This window comes from Aquarana catesbeiana, linkage group LG13 (genome assembly GCF_042186555.1).
Source record: "Aquarana catesbeiana isolate 2022-GZ linkage group LG13, ASM4218655v1, whole genome shotgun sequence".
In the NCBI taxonomy this organism is placed as follows: domain Eukaryota; kingdom Metazoa; phylum Chordata; class Amphibia; order Anura; family Ranidae; genus Aquarana; species Aquarana catesbeiana.
Genome location: NC_133336.1, coordinates 213737259 through 213753093, shown reverse-complemented (window position 1 = coordinate 213753093; position 15835 = coordinate 213737259). Strand labels below are relative to the sequence as shown.

Here is a 15835-nt window from a genome sequence, read left to right as displayed (position 1 = left end):
GTACCTACTAGCTAGATCCCCCTTCCTAGTAGTGGGTTGGACCCCCTTTTGCCTTCATTCTTGGTGGCATAGATACAACAAGGTGTTGGAAACGTTCCTCAGAGGTTTTGCTCCATAGTGACATGATAACATCACACAGTTGCTGCAGATTTGTCGGCTGCACATCCATGATGCAAATCTCCTGTTCCACCACATCCCAAAGGTGTTCTATTGGATGAGATGTGGTGAGTGTGGAGGCCATTGGAGTACAGGGACCTCATTGTCCAGTGGTGAGATGATTGGAGCTTTGTGACATGGTGTATTATCCTGCTGGAAGGAGCCATCAGAAGATGGGGACACTGTAGTCATAAAGGGATGGACATGGTCAGCAACAATACTCAGGTACCCCATCCCCCACACCATTACACCCCCACCACCAGCCTGAACCGGTGATATCCCATCCCCCACACCATTACACCCCCACCACCAGCCTGAACCGGTGATACCCCATCCCCCATCCCCCACACCATTACACCCCCACCACCAGCCTGGACTGGTGATACCCCATCCCCCACACCATTACACCCCCACCACCAGCCTGAACTGGTGATACCCCATCCCCCACACCATTACACCCCCCACCATCAGCCTGAACCAGTGATACCCCATCCCCCACACCATTACACCCCCACCACCAGCCTGAACCAGTGATATCCCATCCCCCACACCATTACACCCCCCACCACCAGCCTGAACCAGTGATATCCCATCCCCCACACCATTACACCCCCACCACCAGCCTGAACCAGTGATACCCCATCCCCCACACCATTACACCCCACCACCAGCCTGAACCGGTGATATCCCATCCCCCACACCATTACACCTCCACCACAAGCCTGAACCGGTGATACCCCATCCCCCACACCATTACACCCCCACCACCAGCCTGAACCGGTGATACCCCATCCCCCACACCATTACACCCCCACCACCAGCCTGAACCGGTGATATTCCATCCCCCACACCATTACACTCCCACCACCAGCCTGAACCAGTGATATCCCATCCCCCACACCATTACACCCCCACCACCAGCCTGAACCGGTGATATCCCATCCCCCACACCATTACACCCCCACCACCAGCCTGAACCTATGATATCCCATCCCCCACACCATTACACCCCCACCACCAGCCTGAACCGGTGATATCCCATCCCCCACACCATTACACCCCCACCACCTGCCTGAACCAGTGATATCCCATCCCCCACACCATTACACCCCCACCACCAGCCTGAACCAGTGATATCCCATCCCCCACACCATTACACCCCCACCACCATCTTGAACCGGTGATATCCCATCCCCCACACCATTACACCCCCACCACCAGCCTGAACCTATGATATCCCATCCCCCACACCATTACACCCTCACCACCAGTCTGAACCGGTGATATCCCATCCCCCACACCATTACACCCCCACCACAAGCCTGAACCAGTGATATCCCATCCCCCACACCATTACACCCCCACCACCAGCCTGAACTGGTGATATCCCATCCCCCACACCATTACACCCCCACCACCAGCCTGAACCAGTGATACCCCATCCCCCACACCATTACACCCCCCACCACCAGCTTGAACCGGTGATATCCCATCCCCCACACCATTACACCCCCACCACCAGCCTGACCCAGTGATACCCCATCCCCCACACCATTACATCCCCACCACCAGCCTGAACCGGTGATACCCCATCCCCCACACCATTACACCCCCACCACCAGCCTGAACCGGTGATACCCCATCCCCCACACCATTACACCCCACCACCAGCCTGAAACGGTGATACCCCATCCCCCACACCATTACACCCTCACCACCAGCCAGAACCGGTGATATCCCATCCCCCACACCATTACACCCCCACCACCAGTCTGAACCGGTGATACCCCATCCCCCACACCATTACACCCTCACCAACAGCCTGAACCAGAGATATCCCATCCCCCACACCATTACACCCCCACCACCAGTCTGAACCGGTGATACCCCATCCCCCACACCATTACACCCCCACCACCAGCCTGAACCGGTGATACAAGGCAGGATGGATCCATGCATCAAATTCTGACCCCACCAGCTGTATGTCGGAGCTGAAATCCAGACTCATCAGACCAGGCAACGTTTTTCCAATCTTCTATTGTCCAATTTTGTTGATCCTGTGCCAATTGTAGCCTCAGTTTCCTATTCTTAGCTGATGGGAGTGGTCACCTGCTGCTGTAGCACATCTGCTTCAAGGCTTTATATGTTGTGCGGTCAGAGATGGTATTCTGCATACCTTGGTTGGTTATTTGAGTCACTGTTGTCTTTCTATCATGTGGAACCAGTCTGCTCATTCTCCTCTGACCTCAACAAAGCATTTTCCTCCACACAACTTCCGCTCACTGGATATTTTCTCTTTTTCCCACCATTCTCTGTAAACCCAGAGAGATGGTTGTGTGTGAAAATCCCAGAAATACTCAGACCAGCCCGTCTGCCACCAACAACCACGCCACGTTCAAAGTCACCAAGATCCCCTTTCTTCCCCATTCTGATGCTCGGTTGGAACTTCAGTAAGTCATCTTCACCAAGTCTAGATACCTAAATGCTTTGAGTTGCTGCCATGTGATTGGCTGATTAGCAATATTTGCTACCAAGCAATTGAACAGGTGTACCTGATAAAGTGGTATATATATATATATACAGTATATAGTACATTCACACCAGTCACTGCCCTCAAGGATCTTACAGTCTAAGGTCCCTAACTCATATTAATACATACATTGGGGCTAATTAACCTCCCAGCGTGTCTTTGCAGTATGGGAGGAAACCCACACAGGCACAGGGAGAACATGCAAACTCCAGGCAGGTAGTGCCCCCTGGTTGGGATTTGAAGTGATGACCCCGAGTGCTGCCAGGTAGAAGTGCTAACCACTTATCAACATTGGAAAAGACTAAGAAATTGTAAAAAATGGACTTTGTAGGCACACACGTAGGATACAAAAATATTAGAATTTTTAATTGGATAAAGTTATAAAAGGTAAAATGTAGAAAACATAAAAAGAACAGACATCATACTAATGATGACATAGAATACATGACCCCGGGGACTCCAATAACACCTCCAAATATTAGAATCTAATCCAGTGGGATGAGAAATAAGATCCGGTATAACCAGTAGCGGCATCCAAGAGGAATAAAGTGCATGGAGTAGTTGAGTCGCAGTGTGAGGTCACAGGAGGATTTTCCCCTCTACATGTTTCGCACAATTGTGCTTCTTCAGGAGATTACAGATCTGATAAACATGTAAAAAACATCAAATAAGTATATATATATATATATCATACTATCCAGTATATAAAGCAATATAAACAATGAAATGGTCAATTCAATGGGATCTAGCAGGATGGAGCCCAAGTCCGGTGACCACCGGGGGAGGGGAGGCAAAAAGCACCAATCCTCCCATGGGGACGCAGCCACACATTACACAAACTAATAAATTAACCACTTCAGCCCCGGACCATTTGGCTGGCCAAAGACCAGAGCACTTTTTTGTGATTTTGCGCTGCATCACTTTAACTGACAATCGCGGTCGTGTGCGGCGTGACTCCCAAACAAAATTGACGTCCTCTTTTTTTCCCCACAAATAAATCTTTCTTTTGGAGGTATTTGATCGCCTCTGCGGTTTTTAATTTTTTTATGCTATAAACAAAAAAAAGCGACAATTTAAAAAAAAAAGCAATTTTTTTTTACTTTTTGCTATAATAAATATCCCCCAAAAAATATATACATTTTTTTTTCCTCAGTTTAGGCTGATACGTATTCTTCTACATACTTTTGGTAAAAAAAATCACAATAAGCGTTTATTGATTGGTTTGCGCAAAAGTTATAGCGTCTATAAAATAGGGGATAGTTTTATGGCATTCTTATTAATAATTTTTTTGACGGCGGTCAGCGATTTTTATCGTGACTGCGACATTATGGCGGACACATCGGACACGTTTGGCGCTATTTTGGGACCATTCACATTTACACAGCGATCAGTGCTTTAAAAATGCTATAAAATGCATTGATTCCTGTGTAAATGTGACTGGCAGTGAAGGGGTTAACCAGGAGGGGGTGCTGAAGGGGTTAAGTGTGTCCTAGGGATGTGTTCTAACTGTGGGGGGAGGGGCTACGTGTGACATGACACTGATCACCGCTCCCGATTACAGAGAACTGTGATCAGTGTCCTGTCACTAGGCAGAACGGGGGAAATGATTGTTTATATCAGCATTTCCCCGTTCTTCCTCTCCGTGAGACGATCGCGGGTATCCCCCAGACATCGAGTCCATGGGACCCGCGATCACACTCACGGAGCTTGCAGTGCCCGCCCACAATGCCGCGTCTTAAAGGGCGACATACAGGTACATTAATATGCCTGTCCATGCCATTCTGCCAACGTATATCGGTGTGAGCCGGTTGGCAAGTGGTTAAAAAAGTTTTATGTATAACAAGTCAAATTTTGCAAAATATATTCCATAGAAATAGATACTTACATAATATGAAGATTTTTAAGGTAATACATTGTAGGGGTCATGTATGAATAAATCACACAAAGAATCCCCAATATTGAAATAGTAAAATTCTTAAAACAAAAAAATAAGAAGGGAAAGAAAAAGATAATCGGTATGGTACCTAGAACTATGTATATACATTATGTATACCAAAAAAATTATATGGTCAGTAAATAGAGAATATTGGATATATAAGGTATAAAAAATATATAAGATATAAAAAAACAGCAGAGGGCTTACCAGTGGCTAAAAAGCCTATAGATAGCAATGGTTGATAACCATGAGTAGGGATGAGCTGAACACCCCCCAGTTCGGTTCGCACCAGAACATACTAACAGGCAAAACATTTGTTTGAACACACGAACACCATTAAAGTCTATGGGACACGAACATGAATAATCTAAAGTGCTAATTTTAAAAGCTTATATGCAAGTTATTGTCATAAAAAGTGTTTGGGGACCCGGGTCCTGCCCCAGGGGACATGTATCAATGCAAAAAAAGTTTTAAAAACTGCGTTTTTTTCATGAGCAGTGATTTTAATAATGCTTAAAGTAAAACAATAAAAGTGAAATATTTCTTTAAATTTCATACCTGGGGGTGTCTATAGTATGCCTGTAAAGGGGCGCATGTTTTAAGAACAGTCCCTGCACCAAATGACAATTCTAAAGGAAAAAAAGTCATTTAAAACTACTCAGCAATACAGATAAAAGTCATTGAAAAAAACAGCATGGGATTCCCCCACAGTCCATTACCAGTCCCTTTGGTTCTGGTATGAATATTAAGGGGAACCCCAAACCAAATTTAAAAAAAAAATTGCGTGGGGGTCCCCCCAAAATCCATACCAGGCCCTTCAGGTCTGGTATGGATATTAAGGGGAACCCCACTCCAAATGTAAAAAAAAATGGCGTGGGGGTCCCATAAAAATCAATATCAGACCCTTGTCCAAGCACACAATGTGGCAGGCCACAGGAAAAGACTGGGGATGAGAGAGCTCCCCCTCCTGAACCATACCAGGCCACATGCCCTCAACATGGGGAGGGTGCTTTGGGGTAGCCCCCTAAAAGCACCTTGTCCCCATGTTGATGGGGACAAGGGCCTCATCCCCACAACCCTTGCCTGGTGGTTGTGTGGGTCTGCGGGCGGGGGGCTTATCGGAATCTGGAAGCCCCTTTAACAAGGGGACCCCCAGATCTTGGCCTCCCCCCTGTGTGAAATGGTAACGGGGTACAAATGTACCCCTACCATTTCACAAAAAAAGTGTCGAAATGGTAAAAATGACAAGACACGGCTTGGGACAAGTCCTTTATTAAAAAATAAAAAAATAAAAATGTCCCACGTAGTCTTCTTCTTCTCTTTCTCTGCCTATGGACTGAAAAAGAAAATAAAAGCCACACCGACCCGCCTCCATAGGCACCCGTCGTATGACGCGTCCTCGCAGGTGATAGTTCTTTTATAACTGAGGGCCACACGGTGATGTAACCATCTGACCCCGCCCCCTCTGATGCTGGGGGGAGCCATAGGATGTCCCCGTGTGTCAGAGGGGGGTGGGGTCACCTGGGGAATTCACCCTGTGGCCCCGCCCTCAGTTATAAAAGAACTGTTACCTGCGAGGACATGTCATATGGAGAGTGCCTCCCATGGAGGCCGGTCGGTGCAGCTTTTTTTTTTTTTGCGGTCCATTGGAGCGAGAGAAGAAGATGAATGGACTTTGTGGGAAATTTTTATTTTTTTATTTTTTAATAAAGGACTTGTCCCAAGCCTTGTCTTGTCATTTTTACCATTTTGACACTTTTTTGGTGAAATGGTACCCCGTTATCATTTCACACAGGGGAGAGGCCGGGATCTGGGGGTCCCCTTGTTAAAGGGGGCTTCCAGATTCCAATAAGCCCCCCTCCTGCAGACCCCCACAACAACCAGGCAAGGGTTGTGGGGATGAGGCCCTTGTCCCCATCAACATGGGGACACAGTGCTTTGGGGGGCTACCTCAAAGCACCCTCCCCATGTTGAGGGCATGTGGCCTAGTATGGTTCAGGAGGGGGAGGTCACTCTCTCGCGCCCCCTCTTTTCCTGAGGCCTGCCAGGTTGTGTGCTCAGATAAGGGTCTGGTATGGATTTTGAGGGGGGACCCCACGCCATTTTTTTAATTTTGGCACAGGGTTCCCCTTAATATCCATACCAGACCTCAAGGGCCTGGTATGGAATTTGGGGGGAACCCCCACGCAATTTTTTTTTTTTTTATTTAGGTTTGGGGTTCTCCTTAATATTGATACCAGACCCAAAGGGCCTGGTAATGGACTGTGGGGGAATCCCAGGACTTTTTTTTAATTACTTTTATGTGTATTGCTGGGACCGACAATTCCTTATAGCCACGAGTACTTTTAAATGACTTTTATTCCTTTAGAAATGTAATTTTGCTGTCAGATTGTTCTAAACACGGCAAACATGCGCCCCTTTACAGGCATACTATAGACACCCCCAGGTACGAAATTTAAAGGAATATTACATTTTTATTGTTTAACTTTAAGCATTATTAAAATCACTGCTCCCGAAAAAATGGCCATTTTATAAAACCTTTTTTATGACAATAACTTGCATATAAGCCTTTAAAATTAGCACTTTTGATTATTCATGTTCGTATCCCATAGACTTTAATGGTGTTCGTGTGTTCAAAAACTTTTTTGCCTGTTAGCATGTTCTGCTGCGAACCGAACCGAGGGGTGTTCAGCTCATCCCTACTCCTGATATTCCTCGCTCAGTGCGGGTATGACTGGCACCCTACAGATACAGTCAGTCCCTGTGTCTATGTTCAAAGCCTATCCCTCCCCTCAGGCATTGCTGCTCTTCATTCTCACCAAATGCCCTGAATCCACGTCAATTTCCTTCACCCTCTCCTGTGATAATGAGAAAAAAAAAAATAATAATAAAATATATATATATATATATACAATTGTGCTCATAAGTTTCCTTCCCCTGGCAGAATTTATGATTTCTTGGCCATTTTTCAGGGAATATGAATGATGACACAAATCTTTTCTTTCACTCATGGTTAATGTTTGGCTGAAGCCATTTATTATCAGTCAACTGTGTTTACTCTTTTTATATCATAATGGCAGCAGAAACTACCCAAATTACCCTGATCAAAAGTTTACACACCCCAGTTCCTAATACCGTGTATTGCCCCCTTTACCATTAATGATGGCTTGAAGTCTTTTGTGGTATTTGTGGATGAGGCTCCTTATCTTCTCAGATGGTAAAGCTGCCCATTCCTCTTGGCACAAAGCCTCAAGTTCCTGTAAATTCTTGGGCTGTCTTGCATGAACGACACATTTTGAGATCTCCCCAGAGGGGCTCAATGATATTGAGGTCAGGAGACTGAGATGGCCCCTCCAGAACCTTCACTTTATTCTGCTGTAGCCAATGACAGGTGGACTTGGCCTTGTGTTTTGGATCATTGTCATGTTGGAATGTCCAGGTATGTCCCATGCGCAGCTTCCTGGCTGATGAATGCAAATGTTCCTCCAGTATTTTTTGAGAACATTCTGCATTCATTTGGACAACAATTGTGACCAAATTTCCTGTGCCTTTGTAGCTCACACATCCCCAAAACATCAGTGATCCACCTCCGTGTTTCACAGTAGGAATGATGGACCTTTCGTCATAGGCCTTGTTGACTCCCCTCCAAATGTAGTGTTTATAGTTGTGGCCAAAAAATTAATTTTGGTCTCATCACGCCAAATGACTTTTTACCAGAAGGTTTGAGGCTGTGCTGTTTAGCGTATTGTAAGCGGGATACTTTGTGGAATTTGCGTAGTAATGGTTTTCTTCTGGCGACTTGACCATGCAGCCTATCTTTCTTCAAGTGCCTCCTTATTGTGCATCTTGAAACAGCCACACCACATGTTTTCAGAGAGTCCTGTATTTCATCTGAAGTTATTTGTGGGGTTTTCTTTGCATCCTGAACAATTTTCCTGGCAGTTGTGGCTGAAATTTTAGTTGGTCTACCTGACCGTGGTTTGGTTTCAACAGAAGCCCTCATTTTCCACTTCTTGATTAGAGTTTGAGCACTGCTGATTAGCATTCTCAATTCCTTGGATATCTTTTTATATCCCTTTCCTGTTTTATACAGTTACCTACCTTTTCCCACAGATCCTTTGACAATTCTTTTGCTTTCCCCATGACTCAGAATCCAGAAATGTCAGTGCAGCACTTAATTAAAGATGCAAGGGTCTGTCAGGAGTCCAGAAACTCATTGACCTTTTATACACACACACTAATTACAAGTAAATAGATCACAGGTGAGGATGGTTACCTTTAATAGCCATTCAAACTCCTTTGTGTCTGTCAGGGCTGGGCTCAGCCCTTCCTTCCTCTAAGCTGGCCGCTCAGCTGTTGGCTAATTGCCAGCTCCCATCTTTCTCCACAGTGACTCACCTGTTGATGATATCCTGCTTGTCAGTCCTGCCTTCTTAAGCCGTACAGTCCAGATGATCTCTTCCTTCACCTTGGTCACATCTCTACAGATGCTCTTCTGTGTTCCTGTTAAAGACTTGCTTGGCTGACATTCCTTCTGTCTCCAGATCCTGCTTGCTGTTCTACTACGGTGTTCTCTGGCTCCCTGATGTTTTAGCTTGTCTAACTATCTGTTCCGGTTCCTGAACTCTGGCTATATTTTGACTACGTTTACTCTGTTTACCTTTTTTTATTACTATTAATATTAAACAAGTGTGATTTTAACTGTACTTCTGTCTCGGTCTGATTCATGGTTTCCGACAGTGTCAACTTGTGTGCAAGTTATAAGGCCAAAATCACCAGGGTGTGTAAACTTTTGATAAGGGTCATTTGGATAGTTTCTGTTGCCATTAAGATATAAAAAGAGTAAACACAGTTGATTGATAATAAATGGCTTCAGCAAAAACACTAACCATGAGTAAAATATTTTTTTTTGTGTTATTATTCATATTCTCTGAAAAATCATAAATTCTGCCAGGGTATGTAAACTTGTGAGCACAACTGTGTGTGTGTATATATATATATAATGTATAAAAGGTAATAATGTATTATATATGAGAAAATAATATATAATAATCTGTATAGAAAAAAATATAATATATAAAGGGGTTATAATAGAAATAATAATCTGTATAATAATATATACAATATATAAGTGCCTTTAAAAGGGGTGTCTGTGACTTTAAGGCACATTCCATTTAAAGGGAGACCTAACTGACTGTCGGGGTTCAAGGTTTGCCCACTGAGGGGCTCACACTTCCAAACTGCTCTGATAATCCCCTAGTTGCCCCCCCTTTACTAAACCTTCCATCTTTTGAAGGCCCCCCCGAGTCTGGGAAAATCCAGTGTTCCTGGATCCTAGCTCCGCCCACTAGATGATGTCAGCAGAGCCTGCACCCCAAACCAAAAAGCACTGTAATAGTCCTGCTGAATTCACTGCTGTAGTGGATTTTATAAATGTACTGGGTGGGTCCTTTCTGACTAGAGCATAGGTGCAGAACTTACTGGAAAACCTGCATCCGGTAATAGGTTTTCTTCAGCTGCCAATGGGAATGAAGCAGCGCTGTAAGGTATGGATGGGGGCGGGGGGCGGATAGTCATCGTATGATCCATTGTTCCCCCCACAGGCTGGAGGTTGTCACATTAATGATGTAATGAGTGTATGGGGGAGGGACACCTAAAACTTTCGGAAATGCACCTCCTAGAGGGTGGTCCGGTGTGGCTGAGGTTTCATGATGGGTCAGGTGCATTGCATCTGCGTCACCAACATTGACAGCGTCGGTGTTCCAATTGGTCGCTTCACTGAGGCTGGCTCTGCCCCATTGTGGCGTGGGAACGGGCGCTTTACCACAATGCAGCGCCAAGAACATGTTGCACATCGGGGTGCCGCACGGTGCCATCAGGGTGTTTTTTGTGTGCAACAAAATGAGCACCGAACTCACCAAAAATGTGCGGTAAAACTAGTGCGGAGCTCAGCGCCTAAAAAGGTGCGGGGGTTGGATAGGAAGGAAGGAGCGCCCGGTGTCCAGAGTAATGCAACTGCCATAGTATGGTTCATAGGTGTTTAATATCAGTGGTAACATGAACATCAAGACAACGCGTTTCAGGGGAAAGGACACCCCCTTCTTCAGGGCTGTGTACTAGTGGATGGAGGTGATTCCCAGGATGGGTACATTAGTCATAAGATTCCAGAAAGCCGGGGTGCCAGCTATAGGTGCAGGGGCAGCAATGAAAAGGGGCGGGGGCATTTTTCAGCACGTTTGTCGCATGCAGGGCGGGTCATTCAAGTGAACTGGCTGCCCTATGCACACGTGAGATTTTGGGGTTATTAGAGTTTATTCTGCAGCCAAACACCTAGGAGAGTGGCTCACATTCCAGCCATGTGCCCAACCACAGGACCGTACCACATTATGGCCACTAGATGACGCTGAGTATCATAGGGAATAAGTATTCTCATCAAAGCACACATCTAGTGTACATGGGGGAATACTGCATTATGGCCACTAGATGGCACTGAGTATCTTAAGGAATAAAGTACACTCCTCAGCTCCATCTTGTGGTCATAATGATGTACTTTCCACATCCACACTTTTTTTGGCACAGTTAGCCGGATTCAACTTTAATATAAGTCCAGACATAATTGTTTTCAAATGGGGAGCAAATGTATTAATTTATTATATAGCTGAGCCCCCCACCTTTGAACTGCACAATGAAAAAGTATTTTGAGGTTCTGATTTCTGAATATGAAGAACAAATAACTTTCTCGGTGAGAAGCCTCAGAAGGAAGCTGCCATGATATAATTGCATGTTAGGTTGGGGGGCAGCAACATCCTCTGAGAGCAATTATACAGCATTATGTGGTCTGCAATCGCTTCCATCAAAAGCTTCTCCTATAGATGATGACAGAAATCGGTCTGTTAGAATATTACAGATCCTCGGCTTTCATGGTCGCCCTTCTCTGGTTTACTAGATGTCATCAATATCCGTATTCTGTGTCAGCATTGGATTGGTTGACAGCCAGGGAACCAGCAACTTCTGATAAGGTTCACTTTAATGCTCCGAGGCTCTAATGCTGATGACGTGTCCCTACCCACCGACACGTTTTACTCATTATGAGACAAGTGAGCTTAGCATGGGAATTTAACTTCATACGTAATGTTGGCACCAAACTGGCGTCAGATTCTGGGGACGGAGAGATTGTTTTATTTGTACAAATTTATTATAATAATTATTATAGAAAAAAATCAGACAAAACTTCACTCTATAGATCAATGAATGGAAGGATAATGGGCCGACTCAGAGAGAGACTCTGGGGCCATCTAGTGGTCAGTATGCAGAAGACAGAAACCCTGTGTGGGCAAATATACAGTATATACCTCTCATTATATATAGGAATTAACTGTATTATATATACAGTATATACCTCTCATTATATATAGGAATTAACTGCGGTATATGTCAGAGCTATATAAATGCATAATAATAATAGTGTGTGACTGTGGGGGGAGGGGACATTAGAGTGTAAGCTCCTCTGGTACAGAGAATAATGTGATTGGCTCAGTGATCTCTATACAGCACGGCGCCATATGTCAGAGCTATATATATACATATACATATATATTTGAACAGCAGATAGCACGGTTGTAGCTTTGTACCAATGTAAGGTTTTATATAAAGTAGAACAGCAGAGGGCGATGTTGTAGCTTTGTACCAATGTAAGGTTCTATATAAAGTGGGACAGCAGAGGGCGATGTTGTAGCTTTGTACCAATGTAAGGTTCTATATAAAGTGGAACAGCAGAGGGCGATATTGTAGCTTTGTACCAATGTAAGGTTTTATATAAAGTAGAACAGCAGAGGGCGATGTTGTAGCTTTGTACCAATGTAAGGTTCTATATAAAGTGGAACAGCAGAGGGCGATGTTGTAGCTTTGTACCAATGTAAGGTTTTATATAAAGTAGGACAGCAGAGGGCGATGTTGTAGCTTTGTACCAATGTAAGGTTTTATATAAAGAAAGGACAGCAGAGGGCGATGTTGTAGCTTTGTACCAATGTAAGGTTCTATATAAAGTAGAACAGCAGAGGGCGATGTTGTAGCTTTGTACCAATGTAAGGTTTTATATAAAGTAGAACAGCAGAGGGCGATGTTGTAGCTTTGTACCAATGTAAGGTTTTATATAAAGTAGAACAGCAGAGGGTGATGTTGTAGCTTTGTACCAATGTAAGGTTTTATATAAAGTAGAACAGCAGAGGGCGATGTTGTAGCTTTGTACCAATGTAAGGTTTTATATAAAGTAGAACAGCAGAGGGCGATGTTGTAGCTTTGTACCAATGTAAGGTTTTATATAAAGTAGAACAGCAGAGGGCGATGTTGTAGCTTTGTACCAATGTAAGGTTTTATATAAAGTAGAACAGCAGAGGGCGATGTTGTAGCTTTGTACCAATGTAAGGTTTTATATAAAGTAGAACAGCAGAGGGCGATGTTGTAGCTTTGTACCAATGTAAGGTTCTATATAAAGTAGAACAGCAGAGGGCGATGTTGTAGCTTTGTACCAATGTAAGGTTTTATATAAAGTAGAACAGCAGAGGGCGATGTTGTAGCTTTGTACCAATGTAAGGTTTTATATAAAGTAGAACAGCAGAGGGCGATGTTGTAGCTTTGTACCAATGTAAGGTTTTATATAAATCAGAACAGCAGAGGGCGATGTTGTAGCTTTGTACCAATGTAAGGTTCTATATAAAGTAGAACAGCAGAGGGCGATGTTGCTGCATTGAATTTTTTTAGGGTTTATATAATACAGCCGAGAACTTATGTGACAAACAGAGGGTACAACTCTTAGTTCAATCTTATTTTATTAAAAAAAAGAAAACATACAAGAAAATGTACTTCACATATACATCATTAGTAGTGTTTATAACAATAGATCCAGTGTATTCGCAGGATACATATTGTAGTACGTTATGTGTGCAGATCACAAGGAAAAACATTGTTTTAATTAGCATAATGAGATATAACAAGGATAACCATAGAGCCCTCACCATATATGGGAGGGGATTACAAGTAAACTTTGTGTGTTTTTACAATCAACTTATTCCAGGAACCTGTTATGTTGTATAGGATTAGCTTGTGCGGGTCGTATTCTGAATCTGGATTTTAAGGAGTACATTGATATGAAAAGGAGAAGGATTAGGGGGAAAGTAGAGAAACAGAAAGGTTAGGAACTGGAGTCGCTCCACCATGGTCATGGGGCAGTACCGTCCAGGTTGCCCTTTGCCCAGGGGATGAAGTCCGATGAGTATCGGAACATGGACCACGAAGTCCACATAAGTGAGAACTGGTTGTCTTTATTAGATTCCTCAGCCAACAGGCGTTCAAGGTCCCTGATGCGATCCACCTCAATAGCCAACTCCCCCAGGGAAGAGGGAACAACTCTTGCTGCAGCCATTACAGCTCCGAGTACCTGTAACATGTTAGGATTAGGAAGCCATGTAAAGTGCTGTAATATGATTGGCTCATAGAGCAGAGCCCTCCCACTGTCAGCCTGATTTCTGGTTCTCAGAATATGGAACAATACTAAATCATAATTTCTTTTGTCTGCAGAGATCCATTTATGGTTCTCGTTTCTGATTGGTTTCTGTGAGTTGATAGCTATTTCCGCTCTTTTATATGAAGTCAGAGAAATCAACCAATAAAATCATTTGTAGGAAAATGACCAGACGTAACGAGCTAAACAATATTTTTAGCACAAATACTGCAGATGAGACGAACGTCATATCCCAAAAATGTTACATTTATTAAAAGATTGCACAATCGCTGAATTCAGCAAATATTGCCCCTCCCCCTCCACCCAGGACGCTACTTTGACGGCATTGTGAAAAACGCCTTACCAAGCGGATTTGACATGACACTCATGAAAATGGCCATGGAAAACCAAATAGAAAAGGGAAAAAGATGTGACACGGTTCCACCAGTGTTGTTTAGCTATCAGGAGCTTTGGGAAGCCAGGTTTTCATTAACATTATTGGAACCAATTTTGGTTTTATCTGTAAACTAGTTATAACTCAGAAAAAGTGCAAATTGTATTCTTTTGTAAAGTGACTAGAATGAGGTCTGTGGTACAGATTCTGGTTCTGTCTATTTTTGTTATGTGACAGATCACTGTGCTGGTTCTGTTCCCCCAATGCCTATTATGACTAAATCTCAATCATGTAACTATGATAGACCACCCCCATCCCGTCCTGCAGATATACAAGCCTTCTCCGTCTCCCTGATAGGGACTACAAGGATTACACCGGGACTACACCGTATGACGTCAGCCTAATGAGGATGTTTTTTACTCGGGATCTATGATTTTGGCAAACGGGCTCAATAAATCTTTATATGAGGATCTTGCTGTACCCAAAGGTCTACCGCCTGCTCCTGTTCTCCATTCCACAAGATAAATAAAACCAGTACTTACTGGGAATTAATGAATTGTTCTGTCTGCTCTTCCAATAATGAATGCCGGAGATCCGGGACCTCAGGCAAGTTCTGAACAATCGGTGATCTTTACCTGAACAAACTAATAGTCACAGTACAGGCCGGCCTCACAGTACATCTCATCCTCATTGAACTGTTTATCTGCGTTTGTCCACATCAACGTCACACCACACGCCGATGTTTGTCTTTAACCCGTAATGTGGCCTGTACATAACAGAATGCATCTAAAAACCCAAGAGAATACGGGGCATTACATTAACAAAAGGATATAAGCCCTGTCACTTGGAGGTCCCAGAACCATGGCACCCGGACACTTGGGGGTCCCCGAACAATGACACTTGGGGGTCCCAGAACAAAAAAAGACAAAAAGACTTTTCAGAGGGTTCCCCAATCACCAATTTGGCTGTTGATTGTGTGTGACTTGCTTTAGAAAGTAACTACATGCAGTATCTGGAGTAGAGTTAAAAGAATTTACTTTTTATTTATTTATTTATTTATTAATTAATTCTGGAGTCCTTGTCCCTTTAGAACCGGTTCACACAGGATCGGCTTCAAAGTTGCCCGACTCTTAAACCGCCCCAATACAACTTGCAAATTTACTTCTGTATAGGGATGAGCTTCGAGTTCGGGGGGAACCCACGCCATTTTTTTTTTAAATTTTGGTGCCGGGTTCCCCTTAAAATCCATACCAGACCTGAAGGGTTTGGTATAGATTTTGAGGGGGTCCCCACGCCATTTTTAAAAAAAAATTTGGCCGG

At 43.9% G+C, this 15835-nt stretch overlaps 1 protein-coding gene across 1 annotated transcript in view; it reads right to left on the bottom strand.

Moving 5' to 3' along the window:
- LOC141116371 (protein S100-A1-like) overlaps positions 1–15082 on the bottom strand; it is a 128208-nt gene extending 113126 nt beyond the window's left edge. Inside the window, exon 1 of the mRNA XM_073608610.1 lies at positions 15058–15082. The gene's annotated coding sequence lies outside the window, so the exon portion shown is untranslated. The remainder of the gene's footprint in view (positions 1–15057) is intronic.
- Positions 15083–15835: the final 753 nt, after the last annotated feature.